Source organism: Diabrotica virgifera, chromosome 3 (assembly GCF_917563875.1).
Source record: "Diabrotica virgifera virgifera chromosome 3, PGI_DIABVI_V3a".
NCBI classification, from domain to species: Eukaryota; Metazoa; Arthropoda; class Insecta; order Coleoptera; family Chrysomelidae; genus Diabrotica; species Diabrotica virgifera.
In genome coordinates this window covers 175,124,082-175,151,361 of record NC_065445.1, presented here as the reverse complement: position 1 = coordinate 175,151,361, position 27,280 = coordinate 175,124,082, and the positions used below count along the sequence as shown (strand labels likewise).

The window sequence follows — 27,280 nt, the reverse complement described above, 5'->3', positions numbered from 1 at the left end:
AGAGTGTGCAAACTACCTGGTGCCTGCAGCGGGTGTAATAAACGTCTTCCTCTGGAGTATTGTGGTAATTTATCATATAATTGGCTTAAACTCATTACTCGGGGGTTTTTGGGGTCGCTGAAAATGAATATGAGGTCGGCGAGAGTGTGCAAACTACCTGGTGCCTGCAGCGGGTGTAATAAACGTCTTCCTCTGGAGTACATAGGCGTAACCAGGAGTGGTTTTGGGGGTTATAACCCCCTTTTTGGATGTACTTTGAGCTCTATACGCTTAACACCATTATTATTCCATATCCCTCAGAGACCTTCAAGTAGATGTAACCCCCTCCTTAGGATCATCTTGGATACACCTCTGCTGGAGTATTGTGGTAATTTATCATATAATTGGCTTAAACTCATTACTCGGGGGGTTTTTGGGGTCGCTGAAAATGAATATGAGGTCGGCGAGAGTGTGCAAACTACCTGGTGCCTGCAGCGGATGTAATAAACGTCTTCCTCTGGAGTATTGTGGTAATTTATCATATAATTGGCTTACACTCATTAGTCGGGGGGTTTTTGGGGTCGCTGAAAATGAATATGAGGTCGGCAAGAGTGTGCAAATTACCTGGTGCCTGCAGCAGGTGTAATAAACGTCTTCCTCTGGACTAGTATAGTAATTTGTTAAATAATTGGCCCAAACTTGTTACTCGGGGGGTCTTTGGGGTCACTGAGAATAAATATCGCAACGACTAAATTCTAATTTCATATCATTTAAAGCAGTTTGAATTAAGGCGCAAGTGGATGATGTGGTTTTGCCTTGAGAGAAAATTACTAGATACAGAATGTACTTAATGGCTATTGCCCAAAATAAAAAGATTGTCATTGGAAAAATTCTTTCATCTGTTGATGCATTTACCCAGCATTTAAAAAGGGTATATTTACAAACACAAATTTGGCTGCATGGAGAAGACAGTAACATGAACCCAACCAATTGGGGATGGGAATTACAAAATAATGTATTAATTCCAGTTAGAATGACTTAGCTACCTGGTCCTCCAAACATTTTAAATTTAATATTCTGTAGTTGTAAGTCAGACTGCGGTAACTCATGCGGGTGCAGGAAGCATGGGTTAATTTGTAATTTAGCTTGCAAAAATTGTGCAGGCTCTGATTGCACAAATATTGCATTGGACTCGAGAGTGGAAGGCAATAATGAAGAAGAAGATGATAATGATGAAGAAAATGAATTTTAAAGATAAATTACGATAAATTTTGTATAATGAACTTTTTTAACCATAAATATATTATGATATTAAAAATTTATGTTTACTTATAATAATAAAAATACCACCATTTTCGATCACTATAGTTACATCGAAGAAAATAGATTACCCCAAAAACCCCCCGAGTAACGAGTTTAAACTAATTATATGATCTTCTTCTTCTTGTGGTGCTTTCTCCTTTAGTGGAGGTTAGCGACTACACTGGCAAATCTGTCTCTGTCCAATGCGACTCTAAACAAACATGTTGAATCAAGGCCGGTCCAGTCTCTGATATTTCTAAGCCATGAAATCTGGCGCCTACCGGGACCCCGTTTTCCTTCAATCTTACCCTGGATGATCAGTTGCGCGAGGCGGTACTTTTCGTTTCTTATTATGTGTGCCAGGTAGCTAATTTTTCTGACCTTTAATGACTTTCAGCAGTTCCCTATCTGTACCTATTCTTCTCAGAACATCTTCGTTGGTGGTGTGGGTTGTCCAAGGTATTTTCAAGATTCTTCTATAAAGCCAGAGTTCAAAGGCTTCTAACTTGTTCATCAGTGTTGTGTTGAGTGTCCAGGCCTCCGTTCCATACAAAAGTAGTGACCACACATAGCAATGCAGAAAACGACATCTAAGGCTGATACTAATGCTACTGTTACAAAATAAGCTTTTCATTTTGATAAACCCCTGTCGGGCTATCTCTATTCTCGCCCTCACTTCTTGTTTATAATCAAGTTGATTATTGAACTAGCAACCAAGATATTTGTATTGGCTTACGTATATAAGCTGTTGGTGTTTCACATATATTGGAAGAGGTAAATTTTTGTTCCTTGATATTTTCATAACTTTGGTTTTCGCAGTATTGATCTTCATCCCCATTTTTTCACAACTCTCAGTGATATGATAAATTATGTAATCAAATTAATATATGATAAATTATATTATGATTTATGATAATAAATTATATGATAAATCATCTCAATTATATGATAAATTACCATAATACTCCAGATGAAGACGTTTATTACACCCGCTGCAGGCACCAGGTACTTTGCACACTCTCACCGACCTCATATTCATTGTCAGCGACCCCAAAAACCCCCCGAGTAAGAAAATTTAGTCAATTTTTCCCACTATTTACCGAAATTCATTTTTCTTATACACAAATGCAATTTGAGATTTCTTATTCATTACATGTACAGTTCACAAAATTTCCTGACATTCTCACGAATCCAACGCACCAATCCGCATTAAAATCCGTCTTACTCCAAAAAAATCGACACTTCAATCCTTCAATGCCTCGACTAATAGTAGTGATGGTGATTTCAAATAAAATATATTGCGTACTGCTAAAGTTCTTTATTATAGTAGGAGGGGGCAGTATGCTAAATTTGCAGTTACTCGAGCGTAATGGGGACCTATTGGGTTGTGATTATTAGGTCCTAAAACCAAAAAAAGTTAAGTTAAGTTTTCCATAAAGTGTCTTTCCATTTTTTAATTTAATTTCTCATTTCCAACAATCGTTTTTTCCGATTATAGCGCCATCTATTTATAATTCGAAAACATCGCGGAGAAGTGGAAAATCGCGGAGATATTGAGCAAAAACGGTTCCCGGTTAAAATCAAAATGACGGCTAATCCAACGGCGGAAATCAGTCAAGATTTTAAATTTACACTACTATTGACCCTTCCTAAAGATTAGAAAAATAAAATTTGGGGGAGCTCGGCATGCAAGGTTAGGCCTGTTATTCGTCTAACCCGAATGGACTATTCTCGCTATCTTTGTTATCTACCACATACGGAAATTGTTGTAGGGAAACAAGTTGGGCGTCTCGTCAAAATGAAGCTACTCACGAAAAATTAGCTTGTTAGTAGTTTATGGTGACAATAGGCGTGTGATCCCTGACTATTATCTTTTGTTTGCAAATAGTTCATTTTAATGTATTTTACACTGTACCTACGTAACGTAACAACGTTTTACAAACTACATGCTTTTTGCGTCAACGACACTGTTATCATAAAATGTGACCTTAATTCCTTTCAATATTCTACTTTCTTATTTATAATATAATATATACATTGATAAATAATATTACTATTATTGAAATAATTAGAATATCTAGAATAGCAATTTTTAAAATATGTGTTCTCGGATTTCTGACTTGAAAGTAAGTAGGTATGGTATGTTAAACAGTAAATGGTTAAGTTCATTTAGTTACCACTATAAACAGCCCGGATTAACCGATAATAGTATAAAAGGTCCCGGTTTCAGGTAAAATTTATTTTAGGCTTTATTATGGGAGTACCTTATGCGGTAGCGGGTAGGTACCTCTCTATGATCCCGATAGAGAGCATACTTACTTCAGGGATTTAGCGCCCCTGCCCACGCGAGCTCCTGGTTTTTTCCTCCATTTCCTATTTAGAGGTAACCAGGCCCCAACCTCAGTATTATCCTATCCAAACCCCAAATTCCTTCCCTAATATCCCCTCCCACCCACCAACCCGTCTGGCCAGCGTGGTGGGTTATGGCCAAAACCTCCACAAAACAAAAATGTCGGTTTCAACAGATATACGGAAGATATCCCAGGTGGGTAGGAAGTTTATTCCACAGTCCCACACCGATATAACGGTCTGCCTCGAGGATTCTGGGGGAGGCAAGTCGACATTGAAAAAGAAGAACAACAAGCAACTCCATATAGCAACTTACAACATCCGTTCCATGGCAAAAGACGAAAAACTCTACGAACTAGAAGAGGAATTAGGGAATATGAATTGGGATATAATGGGACTATCAGAAGTTAAAAGAAGGGGTGAAGGATATGTGGACTTACATTCAGGCAACAGGCTCTATTATAAAGGCAATGAAGACTATACATACGGTGGAGTAGGTTTCTTAATCAACAAGAAGAGAAAATCACAAATTCAAATAATTGACAGCATCTCAGACAGGGTTACATACATGATTTTAAAACTAAATCCAAAAACCAAATTAAAGATTGTGCAAGTTTATGCTCCAACTGAAAAGGCAACTAATGAAGAAATAAATACTTTTTACGAAGATCTTAAAACAGCTATAGACACCAACAGAGAATCCAAAATAATAATAATGGGAGATTTTAACGCCAAAATTGGAAGTAAGATTGAAGACTCTGAAAGCAAGATTGGAAATTTTGGATTCGGCACAAGAAACACCAGGGGAGAAAAACTTATGGAATTCCTGGAACAAGAAAACATGTATGTTATGAATACCTTCTACAAAAAGAAACCAAACAGAAAGTGGACATGGGTTGCACCTAACGGAACCACCAAAAATGAAATAGACTATTTTCTCTCAAACAACAAAAGAATATTTGAAGACGTAACAACAATCAACAACGTAACAACGGGTAGTGACCATCGTATAGTTAGAGCAAAAATAAATATTAACATGAAAGAAGAGAGAAAAAGAATATTTAAAAAAACAACGCGAATAGATGCCTTTAAATTAAAAACAAATGAAGAGCAATTCCGAGAGGTCTTAGCGGATAAGTTCAAATATGATCCTTCACATAATCAAGATGAAATTGACGAAATTAACAAAACATCAATAAGAACCTTCTCGAAGCCGGACTAAAGGTCGCAAAGAAAACAAGTACTAAAGAAGACAAAATAAGCAACGAAACTAAACAACTAATGACGGAAAGACGACAACTATTAACGCAAAACAAACGCCATACTCAAGAATACATAGAACTTAATAAAACAATTAGAAAAGAACTAAAACGCGACTTACAAAAATGGAACGAGAACTTAATAGAGCGAGTCATTGAAAACAACAGAGGCTTAAAATGTCTAAGACCGGCACTGGGTGTTCAAAAAATCATCAAAATTAAAGACGCCAATAGTAAGGAAGAGAAGGACAAATATAAAATTACAAAAATAGTCGAAGACTTCTACAAAAGCTTGTACAGCTCCCAAAGCCAGCCTAATGAATCAACAAAGGTGAACATCAAAAGAAAAATAAAAAACGTGGGATCAGAAGTACTACCAAATATAAAGGGATTCGAAATAGAAAGAGCTTTAAAAGAACTAAAAAATAATAAAGCTCCAGGACAGGACGGTATAATTGCTGAGCTCTTGAAAACAAGCAAAACAGTAACAATCCCTATACTAACAGAGCTATTTAATAAATGTCTTCATGATAGCAAGATCCCTAAAGACTGGAACGAAAGTCTAGTAATACTTTTACACAAAAAAGGGGACAAATGTGACCTACAGAATTATAGACCGATATCGTTGCTCAGTCAAGTATACAAACTATTCATGAGAATTATTAACAACCGGTTGACCTACAAAATGGACAATTACCAACCAGTGGAACAGGCTGGCTTCCGCAAAGGATATAGTACATCAGACCATCTGCTGACAATGAGAACATTGATAGAGAAGGCAAATGAATACCAACTACCCGTATTTCTTGCCTTCGTAGACTATGAAAAGGCGTTTGATAGTATCGAGATGTGGGCCATAGAAGAAGCTATTAATAATTGTAGAATAGATTCGAGATATAGACAACTAATACATAATATATATGAAAATGCAACTATGATAGTACAACTAGACGAAAATACAAATCCCATCCCTATTAAGAGAGGCGTGAGACAAGGAGACGTAATATCGCCAAAGCTTTTCAACCTAGCACTAGAAGACGTCTTCAAAACGACAAATTGGTCAACCTATGGCATTAACGTTAATGGCAAGAAGCTAAACCACCTCAGATTCGCTGACGACATTGTGATTATAGCGAGCTCATTCGAGGAACTGCAAATTATGATGGAGGAACTCGCAGGCAGCTCCCAATACGTCGGCCTGAAAATGAACATGAAGAAAACAAAAATAATGACAAACACAGATGACCCCAGACGCATAACTATAAATGGCAGTGAGATAGAAAAAATCCAGGAATATATCTACCTAGGCCAAATCCTGAAACTAGACAAAGAAAACCAAAGTGCGGAAATTAATAGAAGAGCAAGACTAGCATGGGCAGGATTTGGAAAACTTGGTTGGATACTTAAGAACCGCAAAATACCTCAATATTTGAGAACCAAAGTGTTCAACCAGTGCATCCTTCCTATCATGACATATGGGTGTCAAACCTGGACCCTAACCAAGGCAAATATGAATAAACTAGCCACAACACAAAGAGCTATGGAAAGAGCAATGTTAGGTATACGACTGTCAGATAAAAAGAGGAACGACTGGGTAAGATCAAAAACAAAAGTCGAGGACATAACAACAAAAGTTGCCAAACTTAAATGGAGCTTCGCAGGCCACACTGTTAGACAAAAAGACCAACGTTGGAATGCAACGATACAACATTGGAGACCTTACCAAAGTAAACGACCGAGAGGAAGACCACAGATGAGATGGGTTGATGATATTAAAAGAGTAGCCGGAACGAATTGGAAATATGTTGCTCAGGATAGAGACCGATGGAAGGAGTTGGGAGAGGCCTATGTCCAAACGTGGACGATAGAAGGCTAAGAAGAAGAAGAAGATGGGAGTACCGTCTAGTCAGTGTTAATTGCAAAAGACCAACTCTGTCTACCTCGGTGGCTTATCGCTCCGGGTGGGTCTTAACAATGGGCCAGGTCAGATAAATTTAATAATATTTACGACCGCACTAATTGAATTCAAACCATTTACTGTTGAACAAACCATACCTACTATTTTATATTTACTGACGTACTCAGACGGTAGATTGAAGTTTCTTATTTTATCTGTTACGCTTAAAATATCTACCATCAAAATGTTATAAGTAGGGAGCGGAATATATTCAACACAACATTACCAAAATATGCGCATATATATGCATTACTTTTACTACAAATATGCAGGTATTTTTTCTAAATTTGTCTAAATATGCAAATTCATATTAAAAATACTCAAAAATAAAACAATATATTAAATATAAACATTTATGTTTAAAAAATTCAACCTACATTTATGTTTAATACATATTTATTTTTCACATAACAACAAATGAAATGACACACAAAAACTGATATTATAATTAAATTAAGAATCTAAATTATAGTATGAATTTATAATAAAATATTTTTCAAAATTTTCAACTAGCAACTTTTGCCTTCTATCACTAAAAACGTGTTTGGACACAGAAAAAGTTCGTTCTACATCTACTGATGTTATAGGACAATATTTTAATTTAGGCAGTAAACTAATTTGCCAAGTCGTAAGATCTTCAGAAAAGTTGCCTTCAAAAATACGTACAACTTTCCTCAAACAATCGAAGCCCTCATTTTTTTCTAAAACATTTTTTAATTTATTTCTAATTGTAATCCCTGTATTTCCGGGAATTTTTTGACAATGAGCAGAAAAAGTGTTAACAAGATTAACCGAATCACTTAATTGTAAATTCCTTTAAAAATTCCTCATTTAAAAAATGAAATGTGAAAATGAATGTAACTTACGATTTTGGAACAGGCCTTGCAAAATACTTTGTCTCCACTTAGCTTTAACTCGGGAAAACACTTTATCCAAGCACTTTTTTGAGTGGTAGACATATTTAAATTTAATATATACCAATCACTTCAAAAACACTAAATACGATACAACGTTTACTTTAAACAAATGTTGGCCGGAAACTGACAAAATAAATATTAGACCCTTAAAAGCAGGTAGGTACCTACAACTTGCTACGCTAATAAAATAATATTTTTCTGGGACCACCCATAATTGTTAAATTCAGGTAGTAATGGGAAAGTCCAGATAGATAATAATGGGCGATAGATAGATAAATAACGAGCTCGTTCATATCGAAGTTATAAAATTCCAACTAAGAGAGGAAAATTTTAAACTTTTATATAATTTATTTTTAAAATATGCAAAATAAATCGTGTTTAGCTGAAATATGCAATGTTGTGTTTGTTGTCTGAAAATATGCAATATATGCATCTATATGCACTTTGCATATATTCCGCTCTCTAGTTATAAGATATAATATGTATTATATCATATAATTTTTATTGATGGTTTTGGTCATAATTTACTCCGATACATGATAGAGACAGTCCGTGGACCATCGTCAAGACAATAACACATTATAAAACGGTTATTATTTCTTCACTTTTTGCATGCATACTAGTGCATTTGCCAAAACGGTTATTATAAAATAATTTATACAATAGGTACAATTCTACTTGTATAATTTAATGCATGTCTTCTGGTTTTAAAGTGCACATAAATAAATAAACTAATTAAGGTATGTTTCGACACGCGACAAAACAAATATAAGATTATATAAGTATTATAATTTTTCTTCGTTTTTTTTGGGCTATGTCCGTGACAATTTACACAGTCAACTTTGGTGTAGACACTTTTTGTCTTACCTCAGCAATCAGTGTCTACACTTGAATTCTTCTCAGGCTAAAATATTAGAAACACAACACAACAAACGTATAAAGGCTAGCCTCCAAGCTTTGCACATATTTACCAGAAATGCTACCAACGGATATATTAGATACACCCAGGACTGAAAGAAGGAAGTTAAGGGTTTATAATTTAATTGTGAAGATGGAAATAAAATTACATAAAATTTTAATGTTTTCATCAATATATTTAAGGATTGTGCAAATATTTATGGGAGTTGGAAGTTTAGTGTTGCCCTACTGACTCTAATAATTCGACTTTTTCTGATTATTATTTGTTAGGCACTAATATTTATTTTTAATTGACTTGTATTTATTTTTTTAAACACTAACTATTATTTATTTAAATAAAGAGAGACTTACTTCGTACTATTTTATTTAAAACACCTATTTAAATATACAAAAATCAAACACATTAATTCCACTAACTAAAGTACAGTGATGAGCGCGCTCATAACCGGCAAAATAATAGGGAACTTGCATAAAATTTTAAATTCGAAAAAAATGTTATTAATCACAACAGAACATAATTTAAAACACGTATCAAAGATAAAAAAAGTTTTGTTTGTCTTTCGTTTGGCCCCTAAAGACGATTAAAAATTCAAATTATACCAGCCAACCCAAAACGCGTCGTGACATCATCGGGTTATATGTTTACATTTTGCACCAACGAAGTAAACAAAATTATATAATTTTAAATTAGACATTATAGACAAAATACCAAACGTCAGACCGCGTATTTTAAATTTAAGAAATATTTTCCAAAAATTTAATATTTCTAAACTAGACATTACGCTTTCGAGGTGTGAACAGTTTCTGTTTTGCAGCAGTTAAAGTTTGCCACTAGTTTAGGGTCTAAACCTAGCTAACAATCGCCGGTGTTGTTGTTTAAGTGTTTGCATATAGGTAAGTTGAGCATTTTTGCTTATACTCGTATTTTTTTTCAAGCGGCTTTCTTTTATGCTATTTTGCTTGCTCTTTTTATTTCTTTTTGCTTTCTAGTTATTAATACTTCATTGACTGGTTTTTTCTTACAATGAGTGAGGAGAAGGGGGGCTCAGTCCCCCCTTATCCTGATACTTCTTCTCCGGCTAAAATTGCAATGACTAATAATTCCGAAAAAAATCAAAATCAGACTTCCGACAATAATTCTCAGGAAGAAAAAAAGGTTAATACATACTCCGAAAAAGATCATGGACCTTTTGTAGTATATCTTGAATCTACAAATATACCGAATATAAAAATTGGCACATTCAATACAATTAAAATAGCTCGAGATATATTCAACCTCAAACTTAATGACGTTAAAAAAATAGATAGTAAAGGGCTCAATAGAGTTTCAGTTGAATTTGCCAATTTTCACTCGGCTAACATGCTACTTAAGAACACTCAACTTCTAAATCAGGGATACAAGATATATATACCTTTTAACTTCGTAACCTGCAAAGGTATCGTCAGACAGATTGATACAGATATTGATGAAAAAGAACTTCTTCGGTGTTGCGATACAGGAAATGGCATTGAAATTTTACTTATAAAATATTAAATAGAAGAGTAATTAAAGATGGAGTAAGTTCGTATGAACCCACAGGTACGACACTATTTACATTTCGAGGCGTTCTTATGCCCAAAACTGTGTTTTTTTATGGCATACCAAGACTAGTGGACACATATATTGCCCCAGTGACACAATGCTATAACTGCCTTAGATTTGGCCACAAAAACAAACTGTAAAGGGAAAGAAAGATGTTTTAATTGCGGGGAAAACAAACATGAAGACGTATGCATGACAAAATGTTTTTACTGCAAGGACTCTCACAAATCTATTGACAAGAGCTGCCCAGAATATACAAGGCAAAAGAATATTAAAGAACTCATGGCGTATGAAAATTTGACATTTTTTGAGGCAAGTGAAGCCATTCCAAAATCATACATCTCAAACAATAAATTTATTTATAACCCGAGAGATTTTCCAAATTTTAAAAATAACAGCAGACCATTAGAAAATACTCCAAGTACCAGTACAAATAATTCTAACACCATAGAACCATCGCAACGTAGAACAAACAACTTTAGATCATCTACAGTAAAACGTTCCTTTTAACAGGTGGTTCTGAACTCCGACAACAAACGGAGAGTCGTGCAAAAACGCCAAGATAAGCAACCAAATGAAAAGAGTACATATACACAGCAATTAAGACCAGAAAAGCCAACTTCTACCCCCACTAGCTCATTTTCTCGTTCAGAACCTTTCAAATCAAGGACCTTAGCTAATTTATCATAAAACTCCAATCAAGCCTGGCAATCCAGTGCATCGCAAAACTTTCAAAATATTGATACCTTTTCTTCAAATGACTTTTTAAACTCATGCCTAAATTTTATTAGTAATACATCATCAGAAAACTTAAATTTACTTAAAAACCATTTATTTTCCCGATTAAACGTAGAGTCCTATATGGACCAAGAGGATAAATCTGATTCTGATTTTAATTAATTAAACATATATCAAATCACATAATCATGAATTCAAAAAATAAATTAAAAATTATTCAGTGGAATATTAGAAGTATCAAATCAAACAGGGAAAACATAACGAACTTAATTTTTAAAGAAGACCCTGACATAATTGCTATTAATGAAACTTGGCTTAAACAAGATTTTAATTTTTCTTTGAAGTATTATAATGTCAGACAGGACAGAGATGACGGTTATGGTGGAGTAGCTATTTGTATCAAGAAATCTATTATTTTTTCTACAATTCAGAAGTACAACTCAGACCAAATCCAATACATAACAGCAAAAATTGGTAACTTATACATAATAAACATTTACTCCAATACAAATAATGCCATAACTCTTCCTTTGTTGAGCTCAACAATAGAAAATATACCTACAGAAAACTTAAGTATACTAGGTGATCTGAACTCTCACCATCCCCTATGGGATAAATGTCCTACCAATAAGGGAGGAAAAAATATTTATGATTTTATTTTTGATAAAGAACTAATTATCCTAAATGATGGGTCAGCAACTTGTTTCAACCTCCTAATAATAATCTTAGCGCTGTAGATCTAGCCATAGCAAGTAATAATATGGCTCTATGTTCTACTTGGGGTGTCATACAAGATTGTGGAAATACCAACCATTTCCCCACCTTTGTCATAATAAACAACTGTGAGTTTAACAAAAATGATAGCATCTATACACAAACATACAAAATGAGAAATATCAAAAGAGCAGACTGGTATACATTCCACACTGGAATGATAACAGGAATGCTTGATTTACCGGTAAACTCTAATTACAATGAGTTTTTGAAGGTAGTTAATCAAGTAGCAGATAACTAAATTCCCTATAAAAACTGTAGAACACAGGGTAAACCTTCAAATCCGTGGTGGGACGAAGAATGTTCACTTTGGATTAAAAGCCGCAAACAGGCAATTCAAAACTTTAAACAATCTGTTTCCTTAGAGAACTATATAAACGCTAAACGTATAATCGCCCAAACTAAACGAAACCTCAGAATTAAAAAAGAAATAAAGTCATAAACTTCTGTGAATCATTAAATAAGGAATCTAACACTACCTATGTTTGGAATAAAGTTAAAAAATTCTCAAATAACAAAAATTACAGCCAGACATTTCATAACCCCGCAGATAACATTAAAACAGAAATTCTACAGAACATGTCTGCAGTTTTTATTGATCCAAATTTTGAGCTTGACGATATAAACGAGCAAGTTTCCCCTTTTACAATCTGGGAACTTAACAATGCTGTAAATAATAAAAAAAAATCGGCACCAGGTATGGACGACATTCCTTACCTTATGATAAAACATCTACCACTACAAGCTAATAATTTTCTGTTGAACATCTACAATAATTGTCTAAATGGTGACAACCTGCCTGAAGATTGGAAAAACCATAATGTTATAAATATCTTAAAGCCACACAAAAATCCGCTCTTAGCCAGTAGTTTCAGACCAATAGTTTTATCCTCATGTGTGCTTAAAACATTAGAAATATTAATCAAGAATCGCCTAGATTGGTCCTTAGAACATAACTGTTCATTCACCAACCATCAGACAGGTTTTAGAAAAGGTAGAGGCACTGCTGACAACTTGACCCTCCTTCATTTCACAATTGTGGAAGCCTTCGAGTCCTCCCAATCGGTTTTGGCCATCTTTCTTGATATCAAAGCAGCATATGATAATGTCAATTGTAATACAAACTTTATAGCAAACTAAAACTTCAAAATATTCCATCTGCAATAAATAATATTGTGTTTAAAATTTTACAGAACAGACTTTTATATTCAAGATCTAATGATGGTGACTTTTTGGGACCTTCCATGGCAGCTAAGGGGCTACCTCAAGGTTCTCCCTTAAGTACCATTTTGTTTAATATTTATATAGCAGAATTGTTTTGTATTATCAATAATGAAGTTAAAATATGTGGATATGCAGACGACTTGGTTTTGTATATTAAGGGATATGATATCCAAAGCATGGTAAGTAAAATAAACAAAGAATTGGAAAACACATTACACTGGCTTGCAGAACATGACTTGTCCTTATCCAAAGACAAATGTGAAGCTGTATGGTTCACAAAGGGTAGGCGAAGAGATAATCTAACAGAAATCAAAATCAACAACACAACCATTCCTCTAAAAAATGAAGTGAAATTTCTAGGCATAATTTTTCATAAGCATCTATCATGGGACTTACATGTTGACAATATTATACTCAAGGCAAAGAAAAATATTAACATCCTACGTGCAATATGTAGAGTCTGGTGGGGAGCTGACCCACGAACACTCCTGATGGTTTTTAATGCCTTGATCAGATCTCACCTCGATTATGGTTCCTTTCTATTCAACCCAATATCACAAAAATGCAACAACAAACTCAATGCAGTATTTTTTGAGGGACTTAAGATATGTTTGGGGTGCATGAAGTCTACACCAAATTTGGCAATCTTGGCAGAGTCTGCCCAAATGGACCTAGAACATAGAAGATTATTGTTAGCCTCTAAATTTTTAAGTAAAATCATCATTATTGAGAATCATCCCATAATCTTACTCCTAATTGAAATACGTAAAAGACTCATAAACAAACCTAATTTTTATACAAGGCATAATGTTCCATACTTAGTTTCGGCATTAGAATATTTTTCCATATTTTAAAAAAATATACAAAAGTGCAAATTTTCCATGCTATGAATTAGACTATGATACACTAATGAATCCACTTCCAATTCTAAATTGTAATGTCAAAAATATGACCCGATGATTAAAGAAAAATTCCTTATGACTACTGAACAATATGGGAAAGACCATACCTTTATACAGTATGTCCCTGTAAGTTGTATCCATATGGAAAACTTTTTTATTATTAATTTTACGAAAAAAAGTTATTCTTTATAAAAAGCTCTGCATGGTCCAAAACCTAAGATTTAACCATCAAATATCAAATTTTTTGAATATTATACGAGGTATGTAAAAAGTTTGAATTTCACTCAAGAGTAAAAGTAGCTTTATTTTTTGTAATATTGGAAATTGCTATTATGAAAAGTTGCTTGGAATTAACTATATTCTAATATGCAATTACATCCTTCTAATTGACAATTTTTTTTTTTTTGAAAAATTATGGATAACTGTCATTATTTTTTCAGTTATTTTAATTCTGATAACTCTTTTATTATTAATTTTACGAAAAAAAGTGATTCTTAATAAAAAGTTCTGGATGGTGTAAAACTTAAAATACAACCATATTATATCAAATTTTATCAATTTTGTACGAGGTATGTCAAAAAGATAAATTTAGATCAAAAGTAAAGTACCTTTATAGTTCAGAATATTTCAATTAGAAGGATGTAATTACATACTGAAACATAGTTTTTAATTCTAAGTAACTTTTCATAATAACAATTTTCGATATTGTGAAAAATAAACGTATTTTACTCTTGAGCGAAATTCATATTTTTTGACATACCTCGTATAAAATTGATAAAATTTGACATAAGATGGTTGTATTTTAGATTTTAGACCATGCAGAACTTTTTATTAAGAATCACTTTTTTTCGTAAAATTAATAATAAAAGAGTTGTCTGAATTAAAATAACTGAAAATAATGTTAGTTATCCATAATTTTTCAAAAAAAAAATTCAATTAGAAGGATGTAATTGCATACTAGAATACAGTTTTTAATTCCAAACAACTTTTCATAATAGCAATTTTCAATATTGTGAAAAATAAAGCTACTTTACTCTTGAGTGAAATTCAAACTTTTTGACATACCTCGTATAATATTCAAAAAATTTGATATTTGATGGTTAAATCTTAGGTTTTGGATCATGCAGAGCTTTTTATAAAGAATAACTTTTTTTCGTAAAATTAATAATAAAAAAGTTTTCCATATGGATACAACTTACAGGGACATACTGTATATACTGATGCCTCAAAAAACAAAGAAAGGGTAGGTTTTGGGATATGCATCCCGAGTATTGAATATAATTTCTCCTCAAGACTTCCTGGAGCTCTAAGCATAAGCAAAGCAGAGAGTATAGCAATACATCAAGCGGTGGAAGTCGCAACTACAAAACATCTAAAGAAAGCTATAATATTTTCTGATTCGCTCAATGCAATAACCAATATTAAAACATGTAACATATCTGCTTCAGCAGATATAAGGGCCCTAAAAACAAAGAAACTTATATCTTCAGCCAATGAGAATGGCACCAAAATTCTCCATTCCTGGATACCTGGACACTCTAATATATTTGGTAACACCCAGGCTGACATACTGGCAAAAATAGGAAGAGACCTGAATGTACCAATGGAAGTACAACTGGATTCCCAGGATGCCCTATCAGTCATCAGAGGAAAAATTACAAAAGAGTACCAAGAAAAATTGAAATCTTTAGTCCAGAAGAAGACTTCGCAATACAAAACAATTCAAGACTTCTTTCCCACAAAACCTTGGTATTCAAATTTTCCATATAGAAATAGAAGACACACTACCACCATCATTAGAATGCGCACAGGCCATTGTTTAAGAAAACAACATCTGTATAAAATGAATATAAAAGATAATCCTTTTTGTGAATGTGGTCGCCTCGAGGATCTAAACCACATCTTTTTTGAATGCCCGATTAATGTGATTCCTAATTTTGATATATACACAAAATTCATTTCCATGAACTTCAAAACACCGCTCTCTATATACAATATTCTAAGTTCCTTAACGGAAGAATCAGTCAATGTAATTATGCGTTTTCTTGCAATTAACCAAATAAGCTTATAAACTGCAATGCGTTTTCTAGCAATTAACAAAATACGCTTACAAATTGCAAGGCTCAACTGTTTATATGTATTCGTGTTATATGTTGCTATTTGTCATTTAATGTATGTTTTAATTTTTAATCATACTTAACCTGACCCAATTAATCTCATTTAATTATAATCGTCACACCTCATCAAAAGCTTCCTTACAAGAACATAGTCAGCGATTTTGGTATGGCTTAGAGCCAGACACGTCAAGGTCGCCTATAAATCGTGCTGGTAATCGCCTTGCAGCGAAACCAAAAACAAAAAGAAGAAGAAGAAGAAGACATTATAGAAGTCAGTAGAAAATACAGTTATGTGACGTTACAAGTGTTTGATCGTTTGAACTATTCATAGAAAATTTGTACTTTTACAAAATGGTTTTATTTTCCATAGTAAACCTTCTTTCCTTTCCTTCAATAACTATATCTAAGTCCAATCTCAACAAACTTGTAAATATTATTACAATGACATACGATAAATGTCATTAGAATATAAATATTTTTCCTTTATTCCGCGACGACGAGCTGGCCAAATACCCAAGTAGGTAGAGGCCGATAAACTAAAACAGAAGAAGAAGAATATACCTAAGTATAACCATAAACGGAACCATATAGTTAAACTATGTGAAAATAAGTATAAGAAAAGCTAAGAATAACAAATCTCCAGGCGAGGATTATGTAGTTACTGATGCAATCAAAATCGGAGGCTCTTGTCTTCTTAACAAAATAAAAAACCTCTTTAACATGTGCCTTATAGTATATAGTATAGATAGTACTATATCCGACAAATGGCACAATGCTGAAGTAATTCTATTGTACAAAAAAGGAGATCCCCATGAATTAGAAAATTACAGACCTATAAGCGTTCTTAGTCACTTATACAAACTCCTTACAAGAATAGTAACGAATCGCCTTGAGAAAAAACTTCATTTCTACCAGCCAATGGAGCAAGCGGGATTTCGTACCGGATTTGAAACAAATGATCACCTACAGAGCATTAAAACGGTAATAGAAAATACTATCGAATACAATCGACCACTCGTTTTGGCTTCTGTAGATTTTCATAAAGCCTTTGACACGGTAGAATTTGACAAAATTCTGGAAGCACTACAAGCATGCCGCATTGATTACCGATACACAAGGTTAATTTACAATACATACAAGAACGCAACTATGTCGGTGAAACTACATAAAAACACGCACCATATCCCAATCGGTAGAGGAGTCCGAGTGGGCGATACCTTATCGCCTAAACTGTTATTACCGCACTACTAGAATATGCTTGTAAAAAACTTAACTGGGAAGAGCGCGGCCTGAATATTGACGGTAGAAGATTAACAAATTTGAAATTCGCAGACGACATAGTTTTATTATCTGACAACCTTAAGGAGATATGTACAATGCTACATGAACTTCAGTTAGTGTGTGCCAGTGTAGGTCTTAAAATAAACATCTCCAAAACAAAATTCATGACAAACCTAGTACCTAGCGGAAATATCAATATTGGAGACAACGAAGTAGAGCTAGTGGAAAAATATATATACCTTGGACACGAAATAAAGATTACAAGAGACAACCAAACATGCGAACTACGAAGAAGAATAAACCTAGCATGGGCAGCCTATGGAAAACCCAAAGACAGCTTTAAAAGCGATATACCAATTTCTTTAAAACGTAAAACATTTGACCAATGTGTGTTGCCTGTGATGACTTATGGTGCCGAAACTTTGACATTGACAGCTACAACTTCTAAAATGCTGCAAATAGCCCAGAGGAAAATGGAAAGGTCAATGCTGAGTATATCGCTTCGTGACCGAGTTAGAAATGAAGACTTAGACGAAGAACAGGAGTTACCGATGTAATTTCCCGACTTGCCACCCTGAAATGGAACTGGGCCGGACGCGTCGCCCGAATCAGTGATGGGAGATGGACGAAGAGATTACTTGAGAGGAGGCCGAGATTATACAAAAGAAGTAGAGGAAGACCACCTACTCGTTGGACTGACGATCTCAAGAAAATGTCTAGAAATTGGATGCAAAGTGCTCAAAATAGAGCACAATGGACAAAAATGAGGGAGGCCTATGTCCAGCAGTGGACGCAAAGGGCTGGATGATGATGAAGTTATTATGAGTTTTTGGAGCGTGAAATTTTGGAAATCTCATTTTTATATAAAACTGAACATTATTATGAAATAAAAAAATGCGCAAGTTCCCTATTCACAAGATTGAAAACATAATACGTTGCGCAACAAAAAGAGATGAAACTAGTGGAGATGGAAATTATCGTTATAAATGTATAAATAATTAATATTACCTTACATAGTTTCCCATCTTTAGACGTCTTTGACAGGAGTATTTTATAAAATTCTACTGTCACAGTGACAGTTGTCATATTCCTCTGACACGTCTAAAGGTGGGAAACTATGTAATGTAATGTTAATTTATACGTTTATAACGATAATTTTCACCTCCACTAGTTTCATCTCTTTATTTTTTTTTCGCAATGTATTATGTTTTCCATATTTTGCGTTATTTTGCCGGTTATTAGCACGCTCATCATCAATTATTAACCCGAATTGATTACAATTCACGCGTCGATAAAAAATACTAAATCCAGCAAACCTAAAATGTCTATTTATACAGTGAAGAGCGTGCTAATAACCGGCAAAATAGCACAAAAGATGGAAAACGCATTAAGTTGTGAGATAAAAAGAAATGAAACTAGTGAAGCTGGAAAAGGACCCCGCACAAACCTTATGGAAAATAGGTCCCAGTGGATTTCGTTCATACTTTGGGAAAATACTCTTTGAAGCATCCTGATAAAAAGTTCTAATGGGCACAACTCAATCGTATGAAGGATTTTTAAGATATAGAGGTCCAAACTCGGAAAATTATAAGATTTACGGGGTATTCTAATTCCGTGAGATACTGGTTATTTGGCAACATGTAGAAGTTTGGATCAAGGAAAAGTACTAGTAGTCTAGGATTTTTTCCTTTCTATCCAATGGCGACCTTTACTTTGACCTTGATTTTCAACGGACGTCATCTTCTAGAGTTTCGAGGGTTTTAGGCATTAAATTGATATAAACAGATTACTCATGGGTTCTTGGGATCGCAAAACACGAATATACCATCAGAATTGCCCTCCGGATAACGTGGTGGCCAGGGCCACTGCAAGGGACTTCATCTTTTAGAGTTTCGATGGTTTTCGGCATTTAATTGATGCAAATGAATTACTGGAGGGTTTTTTGAGTTCGCTATATACGAATATGCCACCAGAACCGACTCCCGGAGCACCTGATTTCCAAGGTCAATGAAAGGGGCTCCTGGAGTTTCGAGAGTCTTTGGTACTACAATAATGCAAACGGATTAGTTATAGGTTTTTGGGGTTGCTGAACATGAATACGTGATCACTACAGACAAAGCGAGCACCTGGTGCCTAAGAAAGGTTATCTTCTGGAGTTTCGGAGGAACCAAATAGATTACTCTTAGGTTTTTGGGGTTGCTGAACATGCATACACTATCAGATCCGACCCACGAATCACATTGTGCCTACGGCACAATGTGATCACGTATTCGTGTTCAGCAACCTAAAAAACCTATAATTAATCCGTTTGCATCAATGTAGTACCAAAGACCCTCGAAACTCCAGTAGCCCCTTTCATTGATCTTGGAAACCAGGCGCTCCGGGAGTCGGTTGTGGTGGCATATTTGTATTTAGCGACCTCAAAAAACCCTCCAGTAATTCATTTGCATCAATTAAATGCCGAAAACCATCGAAACTCTAGAAGATGAAGTCCCTTGCAGTGGCCCTGGCCACCACGTTATCCGGAGGGCAATTCTGATGGTATATTCGTGTTTTGCGATCCCAAGAACCCATGAGTAATCTGTTTATATCAATTTAATGCCTAAAACCCTCGAAACTCTAGAAGATGACGTCCGTTGAAGGTCAAGGTCAAAGTAAAGGTCGCCATTGGATAGAAAGGAAAAAATCCTAGACTACTAGTACTTTTCCTTGATCCAAACTTCTACATGTTGCCAAATAACCAGTATCTCACGGAATTAGATTACCCCGTAAATCTTATAATTTTCCGAGTTTGGACCTCTTGAAAATCCTTCATACGATTGAGTTGTGCCCATGGGAACTTTTTATCAGGAGGCTTCAAAGAGTATTTTCCCAAAGTATGAACGAAATCCACTGGGACCTATTTTCCATAAGGTTTGTGCGGGGTCCTTTAGCGATATTAACCTACAAATTTACATTATATTGATTGTTTCCCACCTTTACACGTATCAGAGGAGTATGTCAACTAAAACTGTCACTGTGACAGTGGTAGTTGACAACCTCCTCCTATAGATCTAAAGGTGGGAAATAATCAATATAATGTAAATTTCCAATTAATATCGCTAACTTTCCCTGCTCCATAGATCTAAAGGTGGGAAATAATCAATATAATGTAAATTTCCAATTAATATCGCTAACTTTCCCAGCTCCACTATTTTCATTTCTTTTTATCTCACAACTTAATACGTTTTCCATCTTTTGTGCTATTTTGCTGGTTATTAGCGCGCTCATCACTGTATATTATTACAATGTTCTAGAAATAAGAAACAACATCTCGAAAAAGGTTAAACAATATTTACAACTTTAAAGGAATTTACTCGAAGTCTCCAGAAGTCTAGAAACAATCAAACATCATTGAAGAGTGATATATTACTTGTAAACAAATTCGACTCTCCAATTCTCCCTTATACATCAGTCAATGGGAGCAAGAATAGGATATTACCTCCGAATTCTATCCTACTGCATGGATTTTAATGAAATTTTTGAAATAGCCTCTACTTATCTCCTAATTCAAAGTCTACCCTATGCCGATGTGTGCTTTTATCTTGGGGGTGGTTCCCACCCCTTCTCAGGGGTGAAAATTTTTTTGCTTAAAATAACTCCGGAATTCGCTAGAGAACCTAATTCTAAGCAAAGACAGTTCTATAATTTTTTTTGGAAATACAATACTTTTTGAGTTATTCGTGGTTGAAAATTGGCCATTTTCATTGAAACATTACACCTTTTCGAACGGTTTTTCGCAAATACCTTAAAAACTATGCATCTAACTAAAAAAACTATATAAAACATTTTTGTAGGTTATAAAAATACAAAGAGATGCTTGCCTTCAAAAATCTTCCACTTATAATACAAAAAGATATATTATGTTAGGTGAAAAGGGTTTTTTTGGCACATGTCCAAATTGGTGTGTTCAACTTGAAATACCAGAGAAACGGTCGATTTTAGGTGTATAATGCTATGAATACCTTTTGTAGTTTTAACTATTTAGAATGGGAAATAAGCCACAATATTATTAAAAAATGATTTTTATTAACGTTTCGACGCCCAAATCGGGTGCCGTTGTCAAAATACAAAATACTATTAATATAAACAAAAATGTTGTTGCTTAGTAAAAAAATTCTTCTAATAATTTATTTAATTTGACTCATTTATATCGGTAATTCAGATACATATGATACATTTTAAAGTATATGATACTTTAAAATGTATCATATGTATCTGAATTACCGATATAAATGAGTCAAATTAAATAAATTATTAGAAGAATTTTTTTACTAAGCAACAACATTTTTGTTTATATTAATAGTATTTTGTATTTTGACAACGGCACCCGATTTGGGCGTCGAAACGTTAATAAAAATCATTTTTTAATAATATTGTGGCTTATTTCCCATTCTAAATAGTTAAAATTGTAAAAATGCCACAAGAAAATAGCTTCAGAACAACCTTTTGTAGTGCTTGAAACGACCTTTAAAATGAGCAATATTAAAGATACATTTCATTCAAACTAAGCGAGATCTGCTGCAAACGAAATTGATAACTAAGGTATTTTAAGAAAAAATGAGAAGTGATTTTAACCCCCATCCCCTAGAATGTAAATGCATCGTTTTCCTTTTATTATAGTGTTATTTCTATGTTCAAAAAGTTGGACGGGTTTAAAATGAATGTAAAAGGCACTTTGCCGAAACAGCTGTAGTAATAACATAGTTGTAATAAATTTTGTGGAAGTATAGAAAACAAACGTTTTTCAGTGTTTTATTGTGAGATAAAATGAACTTCCATCAAGTAACGGTCGAATCCATCAATTATTTAAAATGAATGGTTTTAAAAAAAATAAGATAAGATTATACAGCGCATTTTTAAATTTTCTTAAAAATCTTCATTTTTCTCCATGTAACTTGAAAATGATAAGAGATACTTACAGTAATGAAAAATAAAAACGAAATTTTTATCTAAAAGAACCCCGCAGTTTTGTGTGGTATCTTTTTTTCGCATCTCTTATCATTTTCGAGTTACATGGAGAAAAAGAAAGATTTTCAAGAAAATTTAAAAATGCGCTGTATAATTTTATCTTTTCATTTTTTTTTCAAAAACCGTTAATTTTAAACCAGTCCAAATTTTGGACATAGAAATAACACTATAATAAAAAGTATTGTAAAAGCAAAACGGTGTATTTTAATTCTGATGGATGAGGGGTTAAATAAACTTCTCATGTCTTCTTAAAATACATTAGTCATCAGTTTTTTTGTAGATATCTCGCTTAGTTTGAATATAATCGACATTTAATATTGCTCATTTTAAATGCCTTTTCAAGCACTACAAAAGTTATTAGTATCATTATACACCTAAAATCGACCGTTTCTCTGTTATTTCAAGTTGAATACACCGGTTTGAGCATGCACAAAAAAAAACAAACTCTTCTCACCTACCATATCTCTTTTTGTATTATAACTAGAAGATTTATGAAGGAACGAATCTCTTTGTTTTTTTATAAGGTACAAAAATATTTTGTATAGTTTTTTTGTTAGATGCATAGTTGTTAAGGTATTCGCAAAAATCCGTCCGAAAAGGTGTTATTTTTCAATGAAAATGGAAATTTCAACCACGAATAACTCAAGAGTTTTCAAAAAATAATTAAAGAACAGTTTTTGCTTAGAATTGGGTTCTCTAGCCTCTGCCGTGGCTATTTTAACCAAAAAAAGTTTCACCCCCGAAAAGGGGTGGAACCCACCCACAACATAAAAGCGCACATCGTCATAGGGTAGACTTTGTTTCTTAGGCTATTCCCCACTTACTGTGAAAATATCAAGTAAATCGATGTAGTAGGATGGAATTCGGAGCCAAATACCCTCATTGACTGCTCTAGTTAGGCCAGAAGCTTAAGGCGGTCGGTCGGCTAATGGCGTCACATTAGTTTTTGATAATTCATCTTACAAGTCGAAATGTGGGTTTTGATTTAAGCGACATTCTAATCAGATGTGGTTTAAGCCTCCCACAGCTTACATTCGTAATAAGGATTGATCCTCTTTGATTTCAATTAGGGATGAGCAATGACCCGTTCTTTTACCCGTCCCTCATAAATGAGGAACATGCAATACAAGAATGGTTAACGAATGAAAATATATGTTGCATATATTAACACATTTAATTGATGAACTTATACATACACTCTGGGGCAAAATTACCCGCCCACCTTAAATTAAGTCCGATTTAAGTGATTTTTTAAATATGTATATCCTATAGCCTTATTCTTTAACAATATCGCTGTAATAATACTGTTGCGAAACAGCTACATTTTCATTGTATACCCGGTGTACGAATCAAACTGTTTTTTTTCTCAAAGTTCGCATCACCATGTGGAATATTCTAGCATTAGTAAAATATTGAAATTAAAACCCAACTATAGCCTCATGTTTTCCTAATATTCTTTTTTTTATTCATTCGCTATGTTGGCCCATAAAAAAGTTGGGTACCTTAACAACTAGCCATGGTTTTCATCAATACAGGGTGTTTTTAAATAAGTATGACAAACTTTAAGGGGTAATTCTGCATGAAAAAACAATGACAGTTTGATTGATAAACGTGTCCGCATATGCTTCGTTTCCGAGATAGGGGATGTTAAATTTTTCTTACCAACCGACGAATTAATTATTGCTTTAAATCCAGTTGAGATATGCAAATAAAATTTGGTGGGTTTTAATACGTAGTTATTGCACATTTTTTTACATACAGTTAAGAATTTAATATTCACCATTGGTGCGCATACAGGTCATATTACCAAATTTCATTTGCACATCCCAACCGGTTTTAAAGCAATAAATAAATCGTCGGTTGGTAAGAAAATTTCAACCCCCCTCGGAAACTAAGCATTTGCGCACATACGTTTATAAAGCAAACTGTCATTTTTCATGCAGAATTACCCCTTAAAGGTTGCCATACCTATTTAAAAACTCCCTGTATTGATGAAAAACATGGCTAGTTGTTAAAATACTCAACTTTTTTATGGTCCAACATAAGCGAATGAATAAAAAAGAGAATATTAAGAAAACATGAGGCTATATAGACAAGGCGAAAACGGCGTGTTCGTTGGAAAAAATATTCCCATGAGATTTTTTTGCATAATCCCTCACGTTCGTGAGACACCCCAGAATAAGGTTCAAGAAGTCGCCCATGCGAAAAATTTTTTTTAACAATTTTTTTTTATCAAATTGCAAAAATAAATATTTTCGGTCCGGACAATTTTTTTTAGGTTTTTTTTTTGGAGCATTCTGGACAAAAAAGGTCTCTTTTAATTTTGCTCTAAAGTTGATCGTTTTCGAGTTATAAGCAATTTAAAATTTGAAAAACGCGAATATGGCCAATTTTAAGACTTAATAACTCGGTTACAAATTATTATTATGAAAGTCAGAAAGTGACTAAATCAAAGTTTAAAGCCCCCCTACATGATCCTAAAGAAATTTGTGTCATTAATTAATTACTAAGCGGTTATTTTTAATTATTAACATTGAGCGGTAAGATCGCATTGACGCGGCTGTAAATGTGAGTGCGAGTAAGATGTACCATTGCCTGCCGGAATGGCATCTCTCTCGCACTCACTTTTGACCAGTGGCGGCTTGTGAGGTAGTGCCATAGAGCCATGGCACTACCTTGCTAACTATGCAGAAACATATTTTTTATCTTAAAAACATCTTAATGCCTGTTAATTTTTTCTTGTGATTATTTCTGTGTAGCGCAATGCACATCTAACCACCGACTCTGGCCACCCACAGCTGACCGGATAAGGGATGAAGATCATGAAAATCCCGGTGCCGAAAGGTATAGTGGCACGCCAGAAAAGAGAAAGATTGTATGAGCATCCTATGTAAGTGACAGAGATAGAGCGGTATTGCACTTTTAATATACGTTTAAATTGGACTCTCCATGCCAGGCTCGAAATCTCGAAAAGTAGATCTTAAGATATTTACAATGTTTTAGATCTATTTCTAGTTTCTTTACGCGTTCGCTTGACGCTATTGTGTTTATTATCTACTACTGTATTGTATATTTGTGTTTATACTCTACTATATTTTTTAATTTGTAATTATTAGTGCGTCGTGGTCGTGGGTGTCGTAGGTATATAAATAATATTTTGATTATTTTCTACGTTTAATTTATTTATTGACAATGAATCAAATTAGTATATTAATAAACTCTTTTGGTGGTTTTTCGTTAGAAAAAAAACTTCAAAATAAAGAACTCGGTCGGCCTTTACCCGATTTAAAAATTGAAAAACAAAGTGGAAATGGACAAAAACTTCGCTGTCGTAAGTTTAATAAAACTACTTATGATAAAAATAGCTGGTTGTGTGGTTGCGAACAAACTAATAAACTGTTCTGTTTTGTATGCGTTTGGTTTGGAGGTGACGAGATATGCGATGCAGTTTTGTTGCGAATAAAAACAAGGTTTACCTTCTCCGGACACTTAGTTTCTTCTCATTTATTTATGTCAGAGAAGTTTTCTGCTTATAAGAATAAGTTCCCCGAATCATTTCTTAATGAAACATGCACACAATTTTTATTTTTAAACAAAACTCGGCTTAAAACTTAATTACAAGTATTGTATCAGCGAGACGAATTAAGTACTACCTCTGGGGCTGTTCCGTTATCAGTTTTATTAAATGATGAAGGTTTAAAATGTACATTTGAAGAAACTGTTAAACTTTTAAGTATATTAATAACCATTCCCATGTCAACATCTGAAGCAGAACGTTGTTTTTCAATGCTAAAACGAATTAAGACATTCCTCAGAAATACCATGAAGGAAGAACGACTAAGTGCTTTAGGTATGCTGTCTGCAGAAAGACATTTTGTAAATGGCATTGACAATTTTAATAATAAAGTCATTGAAAACTTTGCCACCAAAAAAGAAAGAAGGATGGACTTCACATATCGTAAACTTTAACAGTGATATTAAATAACTTTGTGCGTGTGTGTAAATAATAGAATAGTGTTATTTTTGTAATTTTCTAAATAGGCTCTAGAGACCAAATCGTAACAACAAACTTCAAGTACATCAGCAGTGGTAGGAAGAATGAAAGATTGACAGCATAGGATTAAAGGACGTGGTGGTCGGATGAGTGCGAGAGACGGAAGCTGATGCGTGATGACGAGCGACTGAGAATCGGGCAAAAGAAGGACATCGGGGAGAAATCATGCCCTAACGGGCGATTCCACCCTGATGCCCTAGTATGAGAGGGGTGGGGTTTAGCTGGTCCCGACCACATCGGAGTTACGGAGGGCAGGGAGATCCGATTTAGGGCCAAACTGGTCGACGTGACACTGATGAGGTTTCAGCTCAGGAACCCAGCACTGTTGGAAATGTTTACTTTCGACGTCTGTTTGCAGATTCCCCACCTAGTGATGAAAAAAAAGTACATCAGCAGTAAATACTGGTGGTAAGTTGAGTTTTTTTATTGTTAATTACTTAATTTACGGAACTGTTTTGATAAATTTTGGTCAATTTCTTGGCATCCCAAAAATAGTAATATAAGATAAAAATATCTGCACCTATTTTTTTTTAATTTCTATTTTATATCCTTTTTGACAATATCGTGAAACCGTCACTAAAATTTAGGCAGCTGCCCGGATTTTGGCGCTACCTTCCTAAAGTTATACGAGCCGCCACTGCTTTTGACGGCCGCCTAATACGTGCATGCTGCATGACGCTCATTATTATTACTTAAAAATAACAGCTTAGTAATAAAATAATGACAAACATTTCTTCAGGATCTTATAGGGGGGAACTTTAAACTGTGATTTAGTCATTTTCTAACTTTCATAGTAATAACTTTTAACCGAGTTATTAAGCCTTGAAAATCGCCATTTTTCGTTTTTTTCAATTTTAAATTGCTTATAACTCGAAAACGATGACCTTCAGAGAAAAATTATAAGAGACTTTTTTTGT

At 34.1% G+C, this 27,280-nt stretch overlaps 1 protein-coding gene across 3 annotated transcripts in view; it reads left to right on the top strand.

Moving 5' to 3' along the window:
- Positions 1-27,280, top strand: part of LOC126881404 (solute carrier family 2, facilitated glucose transporter member 1-like) — a 204,468-nt gene that overhangs the window by 97,031 nt on the left and 80,157 nt on the right. The window lies entirely within an intron of this gene.